General features: G+C 34.4%; 1 pseudogene; it reads left to right on the top strand.

Annotated features, from left to right (window-relative positions):
• The first annotated feature begins 4,396 nt into the window (after positions 1-4,396).
• On the top strand, positions 4,397-17,576 carry LOC112171734 (annotated as a pseudogene).
• The last annotated feature ends 2,746 nt before the right edge of the window (positions 17,577-20,322 follow it).

The raw sequence follows: 20,322 nt of genomic DNA, 5'->3' as shown, positions 1-20,322 counted from the left end.
ACTGTTCGATTTTATTCGAATTTGAACAGTAAAACAAAAAATAAAATCATATTTAGTCAAACCGAGCCCAAGGCCCATCTTTGACTTATATATATATATATATATATATATATATATATATATATATATTCATCTTCCTATGGGAAGCCCAATAGGAAAACCCACCGAAGCCCACATCTTGTACTTGTTGCCCATTTAATTCTTTACATGGTGTGTCCTTAAAAAGGGTATGATCCTTCAAAATTTCTTCCATGTGGGACTAGAGTCCCACAAGTTCCAACAGTTCTAAGACCTGATATTTTGGGCGGGGCATCAAATTTGGGCGCCAGATTTATATTACATAACCTTTTTCTAAAGAGGAGTTTGATTCGTGGTATATATAGGATTATAGGAATAAGATGCCTTCTTGTTAGTAAAATTGTTGTATTGTTCTGGAGTAATTAGGATTACTATTTTTGTTATTGGTATTCACAATATTGTACTAAACCTAGTAATGGTGATGAAAATTCCTGAAATCGTATTTTCGTTAAATTGCCTTCGTTAAATTTTCATGGAGATGAAAGAGAGTAAAGATGTAATCGAGAGCGATAGGCTTGCAGAATCTTTCATCTGTTAGGTCACTTCCTGTAGTCTTGGACATAGATGACTTGAAGGGTGAGTTTTCCTTTGATGCAAATATTTGAAAACCTAGTAAAAGAGCTCCTCCCATGTTTTCAAGAAGATGAAATAGTTTCATTATCGGAAAGTCATAGCAGCACCAGAGCGAGTGATGCTTTGCCGAATGGACTTATGCAAGCCCCATTAGATGCTTCTGAGTTCTGACCCTTTATTTCCATAACTAGATAAGATGTTACCTCTCTTCAAGGATTTTCGTGACAACTGACGAGTTGGTTAATCTTCAAACATGGATTGATGGAAGACTGATAGGAGCATTTTAATGCGACGTTTTAATTGTTATTTCCTCATATTTACTTAGTTATTTCTTTAAATAAGTTTCTTTTTTAGGAAAGTTTCTATTTTTAGTAAGTTTAATTAAAGTTTCTATTTTTAGGTGCACTGGAACAAATGGAGAAGAAATGAGTTTAAAGGCACATGAGAAGTAAGGGAACGTTGAAAATGATAGAGGAAAGACACGAGAACTGCAGAAATGAGCTGAAACCAAGATATGAAGTTTTCTTGGTCCAACCAGGAAATCCTGTTCATAATATGAAACTTTTGCAAAGCAAGACTCTTGAGTCAACTAGGAAGCATGATCGGAAAGATAAAGGAACATAGCAAAAAATAAGGAGTCCTAATGACACTAGGATACCTAGGTGGACTAGGAGAGCCCAAGAACAAGCTGAAAACGTCCTCTACAAAGGTGATATGGATTAAGAGTCATTTTTGGCAAGAAAAGATGGTTAAAAATCAGATTTTGGGTCTGTATTAGACACAAACTGATTTTGGCCTAATTTCAAGAATATATATGGATAATGACATCTCAATTAAATCCTAAATGCATCTAGACATGATTATGGCCAAAGGGAGATTTCGACAGATAAGGAAGGAGAATTTCAAGGGATTGCAACAAGCAAAAATGTTGAAAACAGGTCCAGATACATTCCTTGATGTCCACATTCATTCTTGGCTGAAATTGAGGAGATAAATCAAAAAAGGGTTTTTATCATAGGTGGGGTCTGAACTATGTCTGACCGGACTGAATGGTACCTGGACTTTTAAAATGATCAAATAGGTACCTGAACTTCCAAAACCACATCATTAAGGTACTTCCGTCTATATTCCGTTAATCCTCCGTTAATTGCAGGGATAAATCAGACATTTCACCCAAATTGACCACTAAAATGACTGTTATAACCTCATCTGACATTTTGTCCATTTCCCTCCTTTCTATCTTAATTTCCCTAAAAAAAATTGACTCTTCCCCCAACACTATTCATGTAAAACTTTTCATCAAATTTTACCTCCAATTATTGTCTTTCGATAAATAATAATCAACATCTCAACATCAAGTTTCCTTGAATAATTTTTATTGTTCTTCAAAAATTAGCCTAACATAATGAAATACCAAATTATTCAAGTTTTACCTCCAATTATTGTCTTTCGATAATAAAATTAGCCTAACATAATGAAATACCAAAATTAGCCTAACATAATAAAACTTTTCATCAAATTTTACCTCCAATTATTGTCTTTCGATAAATAATAATCAACATCTCAACATCAAGTTTTCTTGAATAATTTTTATTGTTCTTCAAAAATTAGCCTAACATAATGAAATACCAAAATAATTTTTATGTTAGGCTAATTTTTGAAGAACAATAAAAATTATTCAAGAAAACTTGATGTTGAGATGTTGATTATTATTTATCGAAAGACAATAAAATTATTTTGGTATTTCATTATGTTAGGCCAATTTTTGAAGAACAATAAAAATTATTCAAGAAAACTTGATGTTGAGATGTTGATTATTATTTATCGAATGACAATAATTGGAGGTAAAATTTGATGAAAAGTTTTATTATGTTAGGCTAATTTTGGTATTTCATTATGTTAGGCTAATTTTATTATCGGAAGACAATAATTGAAGGTAAAACTTGAATAATTTGGTATTTCATTATGTTAGGCTAATTTTTGAAGAACAATAAAAATTATTCAAGAAAACTTGATGTTGAGATGTTGATTATTATTTATCGAAAGACAATAATTGGAGGTAAAATTTGATGAAAAGTTTTACATGAATAGTGTGGGGGGAAGAGTCAATTTTTTTTTTAGGGAAATTAAGATAGAAAGGAGGGAAATGGACAAAATGTCAGATGAGGTTATAACAGTCATTTTAGTGGTCAATTTGGGTGAAATGTCTGATTTATCCCTGCAATTAACGGATGATTAACGGAATATAGACGGAAGTACCTTAATGATGTGGTTTTGGAAGTTCAGGTACCTATTTGATCATTTTAAAAGTCCAGGTACCATTCAGTCCGGTCAGACATAGTTCAGACCCCACCTATGATAAAAACTCATCAAAAAATAATCATGTAATTAATGTAAAAATAATCTCCCTTAAATCAAAGTGTTATTTTGGAGGTTTCTCATTGGTTGGATGACACAAGAATGCTAACGTGGATTTATCTGATTGGTTGGAGCTATGTGGGGCAAGCAGATAATTCCTATAAATTAAAAGAAGGATCCAGAAGGCTTGGACATCCTCCTATGAATAAGAGCATCATTGACACCAGTTCTCCCATACTTCTACACACCTCTCCCCCCTCAGAAAATTCCAACGAAAATTCTCTCCATTCTCTAGTCTTCAGAAGCTCTGCATCTCAACCAAGGAGGAGGAGAAGTCATGCAATACATCAAGATCCTAGTCACCATACACCCTTGTGTCCTCATTAGAAGATTGCTTGCTTTCAAGGATCTTCAAGTTTTTCGTCTCAAGGCTTGTCATCCATCTTTCACGGTGTATTTCATACTTTCTTTTGTTTTCCTTTGTTTAATTCGTAGAGTTATGAATTCTAGTTAACATGATGTTAAGGACAAAGTTTAAAACCCGTTTATATGTTTTGAAATAAAGTTGTGATTTCTATATGTTGATTTTTATGTTGCTTATGTGAGATTGCTTGATTGATTTTGGATTACAGAAAAGTTTTATATGCATGTGTTCTTTGGTGGCCAACTTAGGATATATGCATGTAATTGGAGCTAGATTTAGGTAAATAATTCACCTAATAGTTTTGTGAACCTATTTCATAAGTAGTAAAGGCTTTGGACAAAAGTCGAAATCAATTCAGGAGGATTGCAAATAGATGAACTTTTTCATACTAGGTTGTGCACTTTGATTGACATCATTTCTTTGTTCTTCATGCATTGCATGTGTTCTTGAGTAGCTAGCTTTCTAGATTATGATTGCATGTTCAATATGTTTAATTTAGGTGCTTTCACTTAGATTAAATATTGAAGGAAAGTAAAATATGAGAAATCGTTTGCTTACTAACGTTTCACATGGTCAACTTCTTTCTCATGACATAGAAAATCAACTGTATGAATTGTAATTGGATTTCATGCATATGATTGTGGTTTTGATCTTTATTCCTTGCTTTCCACCATTGTATATATGTTTTTACATTTTCTTTATTTTATTTATTTTAATTTTTTATTTTATAAATCTAAAACCCTCTATTTGTGTTTTTACTTGTATATATTTCTTTCTTTGTTTTATTTTTGTAAATAATACTTTTTACTTGTATTAATTCTTTAGTTGTTTTTGCAATTACAGGTGTACCCTCAATCCCCGGCTAGAACGATCTCTACTTATTCTATACTGATAACTATATTTTACAGGGTTAAATTGTGCGCTTACTTTTAGCGTATCAAAAACTAGACAATCTTAAGAAGGATGTTAGAGAGGAGACTAAGAGCTGCATTTTCGGAGCTTGAGAAAAACGTAGACTGCTTGTTGGTAGGTTTGATAGGTTAGACTCGCTTATATCAAATGTTGGAAAGACTACTGCAAGAATAGGAGATTACATGCTAAGTGCACATGCTCGGTGCGACACTGCTAATCAAACCATAGACCTCATAAAGTACTTGATGGAGTTCAATAGCAGCACAGGCCTCTCGCCCCTATGTTTCGATTAGAGTCATGTTAAAGAGGCAGCTGAAACTTCAAACAAGTTGCTGGCATTAACATTTGCCGAGGAAGATGCATTGGTAGCTAGCAGGGGATTAGAAGTTGCAGCTGCAAATCTAAAGGACAGACTACTGCTACGAATTAGAGAGGAAACTGCTAGCTCGTTTTGATATAGCAAACTGTGCTAAAGTTTTATCCAAGCTCAACAAGGGAACTAATACTATGCAACATTATGTGGCAAAACTTCTAATATTTGTTCATGACATGGAAGTCATGAATGTGTTGGAAAACATATTGGACTTGTCATTATCTAAAATGCATTAAGTTAATAAGCTTTGATTTAATTTGGAAATTGAACAATAGAAATACATATCTAGGACTCTATCCTATTATCAAACTGAGGTATATGTCTCTCGATTGAAGTAGGAATCTTTTCAGTCAAATAACCTGATTGACATCAAGTGTAAGTGATAAACATTAAGCTATTGCTGATAAACTCTTATGCAAACCTTGGACTCTTTATGGGATGAGCACAAGGTCAGTTTAGGCCGCTATATATATATATATATATATATCAGGAAAAGTCCCTATGTTAACTACGTTAATGCATTAAGATCAGTCCCATTCTGAAAGCACTAGTAGTATAACATAGAAGATCTTCTTCCTTACTATTCTTGTTTTGTGTTGCTCGAGTTTTCTGGTGTTGCTGTGGTGTCAAGCTACTGCTGTCATTATCTTGCTGTGAAGAAGGATCCTAGTTGCTGAAGCTATAGCTGAGATGGCAGGACAAAGCATTGATCTTCATAACAATGGTAATCTCCTAAGACAAGGCTGGAGACTCAAGTTGTTTGATTGTGCAGATGGTTCTCATGGAATAGTTCATGACTTAGTATTGATATGTTGTAATTATGTCATTTGGTTTTACAAAAATGGTATCAGAGCATGGTTTCTATAAAATTCATATCATACGATTTGGTTTTGGAAAACAAAACAATGAAATACCATTTTCTGGAAAATTAAATGTTTTCTGAATATTCAATAAAACGGGCTTTTAGTTTCAGCCCATACTTTAACCCAGGCCCAAGACCCGAATTCAGAATAAAAAATAAATTGATCAACGGATAGAGTTAGTCTTTGGCTGAGAATGGTTCTCAAATTTGGGGTTTTTCAGTTTTTGGTTCATTCGTGAGGGTTGAGATTGGTTTTTGTTTTATTCTCGTTTGCTTCCGCTATTAATCTCTGCTGATCTTGGAAAGGCCCAGGTATGTACCTTATGAATAAATTGATCAACTTGCATCGATCTGCACATGGAAAGTATTGTGAGAATTCATATTCAAATTGGAATCTGTTGGTTGTTGGAACTTGTATTGATTGATATATATATATATATATGTTTTGTTTATACATTTGAATGAGTACACGTATGGATGAGTGTTTCATAGTACTGTGATTTTAGAACAAAGCACTAATATCTCCCATTTTGGAATCTGCAGGCTTAATGCCTTTTCACAGTGAATTAAGAGTTAAAATGATTCAACAAAACATATATATAACTTACCATTTTATTGTATTGTCATATAAGGTTATGGAATTATTTGATTATGTTGCACAAAGTAACTTTCACTGCAGATTCTAGAAAATGCCTAACAAGACAATATTGTGTTGTTGTTGTTAAATTGCATTATTCTTGACTCCTAATGGAGTGTTCATATGTGTAAATTTAAAATCAGTAACAGCATTATACATGTTTCACAGTTTTAACTTCTGCTATATTGAAACTTTTCTCTATCTAAAGATGTTGACTGCTTTCAATATATATATTAAGACTATTAAACATGGGATAATGACGTATGAAATTTAGTTATCAGTTTTTATACCACAAAGATGTTATCTGATATATCTTTAGAACAAGGGATTGTTTTCAGTTATGTTTCTGCCATACATTTTGTTACTGATGGTTGATGCACATATTTCTGCAGAATAAATAATACACATGTACTTACATTTTTATTTACTGTTTTGCTTTAGGAGTTGAAGTTGTCACCCTAGGGCAGATTCAAGTTTTGAGTAGAGGAAACTACAGAAAATGGAGAAACCAAGTAGAGTTCTACTTAGCCATGCACCAAAACATGGACCTATGCCTTACTGATGAACAACCTTATGAGTTGGATGGAGAAAGCACTGAAGATGACAAGAAAGCCTATAAGGACTGGCATAGAGACAACAAGATGGCAAAAAATGTCATCAGGTCTACTATGTCGGATACAGTGAGAGGCTGCATCGAAGAACCTGAGTATGCAGTTGACTTCTTGGAAGCCATTGCTCAGAAATTCAGAGAAAGTGACAAAGCTGAAGGTGCCAGACTCTCTAGGAAGTTCAATGACCTTAAGTTCAGTGGAAATGGAAGTATAAGAACCCATATTATGGAGTTGATAGACATCAACAATAAGCTGAGAGAACTTTACATGGGTGTGAATGATGCACATGTGGTGCATGTGGCCTTAGAATCCCTCCCAAATGCCTACAGCCATCTTAGGACAACCTACAATGCGCAAAAGGAAAAATGGACACTGAATGAGCTTATCTCAATCTGTGTAGATGAGCAAGAGTGGATTAAGAAGGAGTGTACACCCACTACTACTGTCAACCTGATGGGGAAAAACAAAGGGAAATATCAGAACAAACTCAAACCAAAGAAGACCATCACTAAAGCACCCACTGAAAAGGCTGCAGCTGGAAAGCTACTAAAGATCAAGTGCTACTTTTGTAAGAAGTATGGGCACATGAAGAAGCAGTACGTGTGAGGGTTTCAAGAAATGGATGATCAAAAAGGGGTTTAACAAGGAGGAGAGCTCCAAGGAAGCATGAAGACTCGGTCTGTGTTGGCAATGGCATGAAGGTAGCAGTCAAAGCCATTGGCACCTTAAAGTTGGACTTAGGTTTAGGAAAGTTTCTGGTTTTAGATAGTGTTTATTTCATTCCTTCTTTGAAAAGAAACTTGCTTTCGGTTTCTTTGCTAGTTAGGCTTGGTTGCAGACTTGTTATCGACTTTAGTGGAATAAAAGTTTTTCAAGGACATGATTATCTTGGATGTGGTACTTTTATGCATGACTATTTAAAATTAAATTGTTCTATTGCAAAACAAGAAATTATGCTAATTGAAAATAGGGAAAATTCCTTAAGTACTAACCCTGTTATTGGTGTCAAAAGATCATTGTTCAATAACAAGTCTGCATACCTATGACATAGAAGGCTAGGGCATATTTCTAAGGAAAGACTTAAGACACTCATTAAGAACAAAATTTTACCAGAACTAGATTTTGATGATCTTGCAGACTGTATAGAATGTTATAAGGGAAAATTGACTAACTCAAGAAAGAAAACTGCAGTAAGAAGTCAAAAACTCTTAGAACTTATACACACTGATATCTGTGGACCCTTTAAGCATAAAACTATCTGTGGAAACTCATACTTCATTACATTTACAGATGATTGTTCTAGATATTGTTACATTTATTTACTGTCAGAAAAATCACAAGCACTTCAAGCCTTTAAAATCTTTAGAACTGAAGTGGAACTGCAGCAGGAAACTAAAATTAAGATTGTGAGATCTGACAGGGGTGGGGAATTCTATGGAAAGTATACTGAGGCAGGCCAGCAAAAGGGTCCTTTTGCATTATACCTTCAGGAACAAGGCATTAAAGCTCAGTATACTACTCCATATAATCCACAACAAAATGGAGTAGCAGAAAAAAAAATAGAACTTTCTTAAACATGGTAAGGAGCATGATGTGCACCTCGGGGTTGCCAAAATTTTTGTGGGGTGAAGCCTTAAGAACTGCAAATTACATTTGCAATAGAGCACCTAGCAAAGCTGTAGAGAAAACACCATTTGAGATTTAGTGTGGTAGGCAACCAAGCCTGCATCACTGCCATGTGTGGGGATGCAAGGCTGAAGCAAAAACACCAAATGCACTAACACAGAAATTAGAGTAAAAAACAGTGAGTTGCAATTTTATTGGACATTGTGAAAAATCTAAGGGTTTTAAGTTTTATGCAGCTCATCACACACCTAGGATTTTTGAGACACATCAAGCAAAATTCCTGGATGAAGTAGTGTGCAATTCATCTTTTGAAGACTTGTCTGCAGATTTTGATGAAATTTCAGTTGATGAGAATTTAGAAATTTTTTTACCCTTACTACAGAACCAATATATGGCTGCTCAAACCACAGAAAATACAGATTTAGATCAAAATCTAGCTGATCCAATTAGTGAGGTACCACAAAATGAGTCATTAGCAGAACCGGTAGCTGAGATGCCCCATGACATGGTTTTAGATCAGGATCCAGGTTTAGAGCAACCTGAGTTTAATGACCCCCAACCTAGGAGATCTCAAAGACAAAGAAAACCCACTTTTGGATAAAACAGTGATTACGTTGTGTATTTGCAAGAAACTGATGAAATTCTTGCAGAGGATCATGATCCAACTACCTTCAAACAAGCTGCTGAAAGCATTGAATCTCAGCAGTGGCAGTTAGCCATGAAAGCCGAAATGGATTCCATGAGTCAAAATTCAGTGTGGGAGTTGGTGAAACCAGAACCAAAACACAGAGCTATAGGCTGTAAGTGGGTGTTCAAGACCAAAAGAGATGAAAAAGGAAATGTGGAAAGACATAAAGCTATGCTTGTAGCTAAAGGTTTTACACAGAAATAAGGTATAGATTATACAGAAACCTTTTCTCCTGTTTCCACTAAAGACTCCTTCAGAATTATAATGGCTCTTGTAGCACATTATAATATGGAACTACATCAAATGGATGTGAAAACAACCTTTTTAAATGGAGAATTAGATGAAGTAATCTACATGAAACAGCCAGAAGGCTTTGTAAAACCTGGAAAAGAAGATCATGTATGCAGACTTAGAAAATCAATTTATGGACTTAAGCAAGCTTCTAGACAATGGTATAAGAAGTTTGATTCAGTAATTTCATCTTTTGGTTTTACAGAAAACATTGTAGATGAGTGTGTATACTTAAAGACAGTTGGAAATAACTTCATTTTCCTTATACTGTATGTAGATGACATTCTATTAGCTAGCACTCATATCAAATTATTAAAAGACACTAAAGCTTTTCTGTCAAATAATTTTGATATGAAGGACCTAGGTGAAGCATCTTTTGTTTTGGGAATTGAAATTAAGAGGGATAGAAAACAGGGTTTATTAGGTTTGTCACAACATGCTTATATCTGTAAAGTCTTGAAGAGATTTGGCATGGAATCATGTGCAACTGGTGAGATCCCTATGTCTAAAGGAGATAAATTTACTAAGAATTCTAAAAATGGGGGGAAGAGTGGTGACATGCAAAGCAGATCCTATGCTAGGCTTACTGGTAGTTTGATGTATGCACAGGTCTGTACAAGACCTGACCTATCTTTTACAGTAGGCATTCTCTCAAGGTTTCAATCAAACCCTACTCACCAACACTGGGTTGCAGGCAAGAAGGTCCTTAGATATTTACAGAAAACTAAGTCTCACATGCTAGTCTACAAGAAAGTGGAAAATTTGGAGCTGTTAGGCTACACTGATTCAGATTTTGTAGGTAACTATCCCAACTCTATGAAGTCCACTTGTGGATATGTTTTCATGCTTGCTGGAGGTGCTGTAGCATGGAAAACCATGAAACAAAAATTAATTGCCACCTCCACAATGCAAGCAGAATTCATAGCTGTATATGAAGGAGTCTGTGAAGGCTTATGGATCAAGAATTTTTTGATGCAAACTGAAATCCTTAAGTCCATAGTCTCAGGAGCATTAAAAATATTTTGTGATAATGAGGCTGCTGTCTTTTTTGCAAAGAACAGCAAGAGATCGAATAATTCTAAGCATATTGACCTCAAGTACTATAGTGTGAGACAAAGAGTTGATTTTGGTGACATAGAAGTTTTGAACATTGATATAGAAGCCCAACTTGCAGATCCTTTCACTAAAGCTTTAACAGTTGCAAGTTTTCAAAAACACATCAAGAACTTGGGAATTTTATCTCAGTTGGATGCTTAAGCTTAGTGGGAGTCACCTCTCATTTTTAGAATTTAATTTCTGTAATGAACTTTCAATTCATAGTTGGTACCCCGATTATCCATTTTAATTGTAAATTTGGTTGTAAGTTATCAATAAAAGTTGAATTCTAGTTATCACTTATATTCTGGTACCAAAAATTTTGTTTTCTGGAATTATTGAGTTATTGATTATGTGTATTATAAAGTGAATCGATTTCAGGTGAAGTAGCAAGTAAGAGATTCACCACTTCAAGTACTTGCTGATGAGATTTTGAAACTCTTCAAAATCATGTTGTTGGACTCTGAGCAATGAAACTTGCAGGTAGACATATTAAATTTTCAATTGCTCTTTGATTTATCATTTTGAGCTTATGTGATGTATAGAAATTTGTGTGAGTGATCTTCAACTGTTTTGACTGTTTTGATCAAAATCAGTTTTTGATTCTGCATTAATTCTATGCATTGACCAAGCTGGCTAAGACATGAGTTTTGTTCTTGTATTTCAGTGCACACTTCATTGTTGTTTAATTTTCTCATTATGGTTCAAATGCTGTGCAGAAAGATACTGTCAGTCCAAGTGGGAGAATGTTGGAAAACATATTGGACTTGTCATGATCTAAAATGCATTAAGTTAATAAGCTTTGATTTAATCTGGAAATTGAACAATAGAAATACATATCTAGGACTCTATCCTGTTATCAAACTGAGGTATATGTCTCTCGATTGAAGTAGGAATCTTATCTGTCAAATAACCTGATTGACATCAAGTGTAAGTGATAAACATTAAGCTATTGCTGATAAACTCTTATGCAAACCTTGGACTCTTTATGGGATGAGCACAAGGTCAGTTTAGGCCGCTATATATATATATATATATATATATATATATATATATATATCAGGAAAAGTCCCTATGTTAACTACGTTAATGCATTAAGATCAATCCCATTCTGAAAGCTCTAGTAGTATAACATAGAAGATCTTCTTCCTTACTATTCTTGTTTTGTGTTGCTCGAGTTTTCTGGTGTTGCTATGGTGTCAAGCTGCTGCTGTCATTATCTTGCTGTGAAGAAGGATCCTAGTTGCTGAAGCTATAGCTGAGATGGCAAGACAAAGCATTGATCTTCATAACAATGGTAATCTCCTAAGACAAGGCTGGAGACTCAAGTTGTTTGATTGTGCAGATGGTTCTCGTGGAATAGTTCATGACTTAGTATTGATATGTTGTAATTATGATTCATTGCATCATTTGGTTTTACAGAATGCTGATGTCAAATTGGTTCTTGGTGATGATCAGGGTTCCAGGAAGACTAGTGTTTGCAATGTTTCTCGTGGACTTTCTTCCTTATATAAAGGAATGACAGATATTGTTGGTAAGGAAGCACAACAATAATGGCCATTTCCCCTTCTCCTCAAGAAGCTATGTCAATCTTTGTTGAGCGAATTTTGGAGTGGAGAGATACATGTCTACTAAACAAATTGTTAGTGAAACCATCCCTGGTGAATCAACCTCTGTTGGAAGAAGAAGGGGCATTGCTATTATATCTCAGAATGCTGGCGTGGCATATGAGAGGACAAGAGAACTTGCTAGAGATCTGGGAGCCATAGGATGTAATGACTGGGATGCTGAGCCTCGTGGAGTCAATTTGTTTTCTGATCATAAGGATGAATATCTTGAATATGAGCAGACTTCTCTTAGACACTTGTATCAATCTAAGATGGAAGAAACACATGCTGAAAGACAACATATCTCTCGTATCTGTCACTATTGTAACAAAATTTGTCTATTGGAATGAAGAAGCAATCACCAGATTCACAGCTTTGTTTTCATCTCAACCTGCAAACCTTACAGTGAATGCTGTTAGACTGAATGAGCAAAACCAAATCCATGATCAATTCACAAATACATAAACACACTGAATATTAATCAAGATCACATGAACCAAACTACAAGTTTATATACTAACCTTCTTCAGTATTAGGTGCCATTGCAGTAGCACTAAACGAACTTGACAATGAACGCGGATTGATCTTCTCCTCAGCTCTGGATTCAAGCTCCTTTCTATGGGGCAGGACTTAATGCTTTGTGACAGAGAGAGCAGGGACCAACACATCTATATATATTGGTTATGATCCTAAGAATCCTCCCATAAAGATGTTTCTTAGAATCCAAGTCACCAACAACAAGAAAACCTAATGCAACACTAAGTCGAATTACAATGTAATCCAACTAATGGATTCCTAACCAATGAGTTGATATAATTGTCTCAATAGGTTACTAGGTTTTGTACTTAACATACAACTCCTATTAATGGACAAATTCCAATCTAGTTTGTAAACTAAACATAGATGATGATAGGTCCACATTTATTCTAACATTCTCCCAATTGGACCATCATTGTCTATTCACAAACTGAATCAAGAAATTTTCCAGAAATAGCTGAAGTGTGCAGTGAGATGTAAGTGTACTTTAAATCCATTCAATTCTGTCAAAATGCATAACCATTGCAGAATCAAGAAATAGGCATGTTCAAATGAGCATACTCGTTCCAGACCACAAAGCAACAGTTTCTGCACTTCACATGAATTCAAACTTAATGTGATGCAACCAAATAGCATTATATATCAATATGCAGTTGCTATTCGACAACAGTCCAACCTAAGTATTTTGAATATCAAAATCACAATGCAAACACAATTTCTTTACACACAGTGGATCAATGTTTGCTTCTAACTGTATATATGCATATATAAAACAATCCACTTGAACTGAACTGAAAAACTGTACAACTACCATAAAATTCTCAAAATAAATAAAGCTGTCAAAACATTAACTGAAAAATACCTCATTTCATTAAATCAACCATGAAGTACAAGGTTTCTGTTACATAGTTCAAAACAGAAAATCAAGAACTAAACCAAAACAAAACTAAACTGAAGAAACAATTTTCTCAAAACATTTTGCTCCCACTGAACTTAAGCATCTTCAAAACTCGACAGAATTCTGATGTTCCTGGAATGCTCCTTAAAGGCTGCTACTGACAATGCTTTAGTAAATGGATCTGCCAATTGATCACTTGTCTTGACTCCAGAAATCTCAACTTCACCATCTTTAACTCTCTTTCTGATACTATAGAATTTTAAATCTATGTGCTTAGAGTTATTTGATCTCTTACTATTCTTACTGAAAAACACTGCAGCCTCATTATCACAAAACACCTTCAAACTTCCAGTTACATGATCACTCAACACTTTAGTCTCCAAAATAAAATTTCTGATCCACAATCCCTCACACACTCCTTCATATATAGCTATCAACTCAGCCTGCATGGTGGAAGTAGCTATCAATGATTGTTTCATTGTTTTCCAAGCTACTGCACCACCTGCTAGCATATAAACATAACCACATGTCGACTTCATAGATGCAGGATAATTCCCAGCAAAGTCAGAATCAGTAAAACCAACCAATTCAAGCTTTTTCACATGTTTATACACAAGCATATAGTCTTTGGTCCTTTGCAGGTATCTTAGAACCTTCTTACCAGCTGTCCAATGCTCATGTCCAGGATTTGACTGAAATCTTGATAGCATACCTACTGCAAAAGACAAGTCTGGTCTTGTGCAGACTTGTGCATACATTAAACTCCCTACTAGCCTAGCATATGGTATCGACTCCATCTCAGTTTTCTCATTTTCAGTTTTAGGACACTGATTTTTAGTTAGTTTATCTCCCTTAGACATTGGAACTTCACCATTAGCACAGGTTTCCATTCCAAATCTTTTCAGAATTTTTGAAATATAATTTTGTTGAGATAATCCCAACAATCCCTGCTTTCTATCTCTCTTAATCTCAATTCCTAACACATATGATGCTTCTCCCAATTCCTTCATGTCAAAGTTACTTGACAAGAAAGCCTTAGTATCTTTCAGCAATTTTACATTACTGCTAGCAAGAAGAATATCATCTACATATAGGATAAGAAAGATAAAATTGTTTCCAACAACTTTAAGATATACACACTCATCGACAAGATTTTCAGTAAAACCAAAAGATGAAACCACTGAGTCAAATTTCTTATACCACTGTCTACTAGCTTGTTTGAGTCCATAAATGGATTTCTTAAGCCTACAAACCATATTCTCTTTCCCTGCCTCAATAAAACCTTCAGGTTGTACCATGAAGATTTCTTCCTCCAGCTCCCCATTCAAGAAGGCTGTTTTTACATCCATTTGATGTAATTCCATGTCATAATGAGCTACTAAAGCCATTATGATTCTAAATGAATCTTTAGTTGAAACAGGTGAGAAGGTTTCTGTAAAATATATTCCTTCCTTCTGTGTGAAACCTTTAGCAACTAGTCTAGCTTTATGTCTCTCTATGTTTCCACTGACATCTCTCTTGGTTTTAAAAACCCACTTGCAGCCAATAGGCTTGTGATTTTCTTTTGGCTTCACAAGCTCCCATACTCCATTTTTATACATTGAATCAAGCTCTGCAATCATAGCTTGAGTCCAAGCATCAGAATCATTACTCCCAGTTGCTTGCTTAAAACTAGTGGGATCATTGTCATCAGATAATGTAGATTCTACTTCACTTAAATAAACCTCATAAATATCATCCTCCCCTCCAAACCTTGGTTTCCTTACTCTCTGTGACCTTCTTGGTACCACAACTTGGTTTTGTTGTGGCTTAGTTTGAGGTTGAGGTTGAGGTTGTGGTTCATTTTGAGGTTCAGGTTCAGTCAGTTGCTCTTGCCCCTGCCCTAAGTCAAACTCAGCCATTTCAGAATTAAGATCATTTGCCTCTAAATTTTCATCTACAGCATTTTGACTTTCGACTAGATTTTGACTTTGAGCCAATCCTGAGTTAAACAAATTATTTTGAATGCTTGGCATTACTGCTATATTATCCACACTTTCTACAATTTCTTCAAAATCTGAGGACAAGTCTTCAAAGTTTGTATTGCAGACACTTTCACCTAAAAATTTAACTTGATGAGTTTCAAAAACTCTGGGTGAATGATGAGGCGAATAAAGCTTATAGCCTTTAGACTTTTCACAGTAACCAATAAAGTGACAAGTTACAGACTTTGGATCAAGCTTTCCTAAATTTGGATTATAAATCCTTGCTTCAGCTTTACATCCCCAGACATGACAATGGTGTAAACTTGGTTGCCTACCACACCATAATTCAAATGGTGTTTTATCTACAGCTTTGCTTGGGGATCTATTGCAAAGGTAATTTGCAGTTCTTAAGGCTTCTCCCCAAAACATCTTTGGCAAACCTGAAGTACACATCATACTTCTTACCATGTTTAATAGAGTTCTATTTTTCCTCTCAGCTACCCCATTTTGTTGGGGATTATATGGTGTTGTATACTGAGCCTTTATGCCTACACTTTGCAGATATAATGCAAAAGGACCCTTTTGTTGTCCTTGCTCAGTATATTTACCATAAAACTCTCCCCCCCCCCTTATCAGACCTCACAACCTTAATTTTCAACTCCAGTTGATGTTCAACCTCAGTTTTGAAAATTTTAAAAGCCTCAAGTGATTGTGATTTTTCTGACAGTAAGTAAATGTAGCTATAACTGGAAAAATCGTCTATAAAAGTAATAAAATAGGTATTTCCACATATTGTCTTATGTCTAAATGGTCCACATATATCTGTATGGATTAATTCCAACAGTTTCTTACTTCTGTTGGCATTTTTCTTTCTTAAGTTTGTCATTTTTCCTTTATAGCATTCAATACAATTTTCAAGATTGATCTTCTCCTCAGCTCTGGATTCAAGCTCCTTTCTATGGGGCATGACTTAATGCTTTGTGACAGAGATAGCAGGGACCAACACATCTATATATATTGGTTATGCATGATCCTAAGAATCCTCCCATAAAGATGTTTCTTAGAATCCAAGTCACCAACAACAAGAAAACCTAATGCAACACTAAGTCGAATTACAATGTAATCCAACTAATGGATTCCTAACCAATGAGTTGATATAATTGTCTCAATAGGTTACTAGGTTTTGTACTTAACATACAACTCCTATTAATGGACAAATTCCAATCTAGTTTGTAAACTAAACATAGATGATGATAGGTCCACATTTATTCTAACAAATGCAAAAGTGCTATTCGCTTGCCTGCTGGACCAACTTACTTAATATTCAACCGAAGGTCTTGAAAGAGCAAAAGACAAACAGCCTGGCTGAAGCTGCAGCTTTGAGAGAAAGATTTAGGAACAGGGTGGCTGCTTCTGGTGAATGTAGTTTTCAGATCTTTCATGTTTGCAGTACAGCGTTGATGTAGTAGTGTAGCAATAGTTCAACACCACTTTTCAACTTCCATATCTCGGCTTCCTCTCCCTGTGGTGTACATGCCACTGCATGTGAAGAAATGAGAATGGCTATGTTAAGTGCATAGGGGTTACATATAAAGGACTTCAACAGTGCATTGAGACTTTGATGGCTAAGGTGGAGCGATTACTTGCTGAACAGAAGGCAACAGATTATAGATCACCAGAAGATCATGGGCCAACAAATGCCTGCACTAGCATTGTAGACTACCTTTCATGTATGCTTGAATCTGCCTTCACAGTACTCGAAGGACTCGAAGGTCTTAACAAGCAAGCATCCCTGACTGAATTGGGAAACCACTTGCACAAAGAATTGCTTAGTCATTGGGAGAGTCACTTTTGATCCCAGTGGAGGACTATGGCTGAAGAGTGGTATAACTGAATGTAGAATTTGTGCTTAGTTTCAATGCCTCTCCTGTGATGAAAATTTTTAATTGCTAGGCATGTTGACCAATGTTTTTATTGTTAATCCTAGAAGGCTCTCAACTCTGTTCAAGGGTACTTTCAAGTTTCAATGCTCCTTCTGTTGATGATTTGAGGATATGATGTCCAGATACATATGGCCTTCAAAAATGTAAAATGAACATAACTATGGGGAGAATAATTCTATTGCAATTTTTTTTTCATTGTAATACAAGTTTACAACTTACCAGAATGATGCATATACAATTAGACAAGGATTTAGAGATGGAGAACGCTCATCCACTACAAGTTGTTGACCACTAGTTTTATGTATTAAAGAAACAAGAACAATGTAATGCATTTTCTACTCCAACTATTTACATCAGTGGGCAAGTGAACGATGTTTAAAACAAAACATTTAACATACGCTCAAACTCTTGGAGAGCATGAACATGAAGGCCTCTATTGATGGCTTTGACCATCGCCTTGTATTTCACAACCTTTTTTCCAGCAATGAGCTTGATTGTGTAGTTGCTTAAAAGCACAACAGAAGAAATATTCATTTGGATATAACTATATACTCCTTTCCAAGACAAATAAAATAGGGTTTTGCTAAATTTACCCAGCAAATTTCTTAGTGTACTCGGTAGTAAAAAAATTATTTCTCAATTTCTAATTTTATCCTTACACCAAAAAAATAAAAAATAAAAAAATCAACTCACACCCAGCAATCTTGTGCTCCTCCATGACTGCACATACCCAAATCATCTCTCTCACACCCAACACATTTTCTAGTAAGCACAAGGGTATCTAAAAGACCAAGTCAAATTAAAATTCACCATTACTGCATATTTAAAGTAAGAACTTACAAACTAAAAACAGAAAATTAATCCTAACAAATAGTCTAAAACCCAAAGAGAATAGAGTTTGCAGTTCTGTGCTACAAGAATGTCATCGATAATGCCCCATAAACTCCTTAACGCTTCTCTCCAACACTGTCCCTGAGCTTAATAACTGAATTGTCTGTCAAATTACCCATACCTTCAACACCCAAATAAAAAATCTACAATTAGATGAACCATTTGAGAAAGAAACTTGGTGTTTCTTGATGGAGAAATCCTTAGTTAGACAATTGATAAAAATCATCAATAACTATAAAGTTTATATAGAATTGGATTGTACGTGAAAACTAAGGAGATACATTGATTTGGAAAAATTTGATGAGTTGGTGGGGAATGGATGAAGACTGCTGGGCTGGTTATAGTTATGTTGGGGGGGGGGGGGGTGTTAAAATTGGAATTTAGATAATTATTTTTTACTGCTGGGTATATTTAGAAATTTGTTGGGTACATTTAGAAAGACCCATAAAATATCATCAGTACTCTCATAATTAAGCAACTCTATCAAGCAAATAACAGCTTAGTTTTCTCAATTACATTGAAGGTTATGAATTTGAAAGGGCTTTCTTCTTGATGAAAATTGCCATTTCCGTCAAAGGCATCTCTCATTCTCTCTAGCCAAAACTCTTCTGCATCATCACCCAATGTAAACTCCATCCAATCCATTGAATAGAGTGTTTCTATTGGGACCTTCAAATTTACTCACTTGACCTCACTCTATTTTGAATTATTAAATGACATGTACAACCTACTATAAAATGACTACTGAGGACAATAATTATGGCAAAGAAATATTATATTAATTTTCTCTAGACTTTCCAATTCAATAATATTAGATCGTATTCTTTATTATTTTCCTTATCTATTTTCATTTTCCAATTTCACTACATACTCATTAAAGTATTCATATATATTTAATAAGAATTAAAACTATGATTAAGATCATGTGACATAAAAATGTACGATATACTTATTGAACTCATATTAGTGAGAGAAAACAAAATAAATCATATTATGACCTAAATCCAAGTCTATCCAAAGTATTTGTTAAAAACAAAACATGAGCTAGCAATTAAAAAAAAAACTAAATAAATATTTAAATAATTAAACAAGAGATATAGAAAATAGAGAAAATAAAATAAACATTAAGAAAAAATGATAATTTTTTTTTTTGCATAGCTAAAACAGGAAAAAAAAACCACATAATAGTTCATGTTATTTTCTTGTTGATTAGAAATTAATTTTTGAAACTCAATACCTTGTGTTTGATTTTCTTTTATTGAAAAAAATATTTATGTTATCTGATTAAGGAACGGATATGTAATTAAGATTTATAGAGTAATTAAATCATTGAAATGACTAAGTTTTTTATTTTAAACATAATAGTTTGTTTGCAAATTATATGAATGAGGTTATTTGAGGAACTTTAGTGAGGTTTAGTGAGTAAATTTAGTACTTGCAAAGTTGATGGGTGTAAAAAGCATAGGAGGTCAGGTGAGTAAATTTGGAGGTTCCAATAGAAAAACTCCATTGAATAAGGTTGCAATATCACTAGGTTTTTTTTTTTTTGATACTATGTCCATCTGGCTAGGTATCTAGTCACGTATCTAAATGAAGGGTTATTTGGGCTATAGCCCAACCCAAAATTCAAGGAATATCTTAGGCAGTTTAAGTGTGTTAATATAACATTAGCATTTTTTCACACATGTTATGTATATGCAAGTTATTATTATTTTTTTTCAGAAAATAAAAAATAAAAGAGTTGATTATTGCAGAGAAAAGAAAATGGGAGAGAGAAAAGTGGGTTGTGGGTATTTTTCTTTGATTTTTTTTTTATAAAAATATATTTTGTAAATGTCTTAATTATCTTTGTGATTTAATTAATTCTCAAAGTTTATTAATCTTCTAGGGTCAATTCTGTCAAAATTTTAGATTTTGGCTAACAAAGCCTCTTGTCTTAATAATAGTATAAATT

Source organism: Rosa chinensis, chromosome 1, assembly GCF_002994745.2.
Source record: "Rosa chinensis cultivar Old Blush chromosome 1, RchiOBHm-V2, whole genome shotgun sequence".
In the NCBI taxonomy this organism is placed as follows: Eukaryota; Viridiplantae; Streptophyta; class Magnoliopsida; order Rosales; family Rosaceae; genus Rosa; species Rosa chinensis.
The sequence above is the reverse complement of the archived record's forward strand: the minus strand, read 5'-3'. Positions and strand labels throughout refer to the sequence as shown.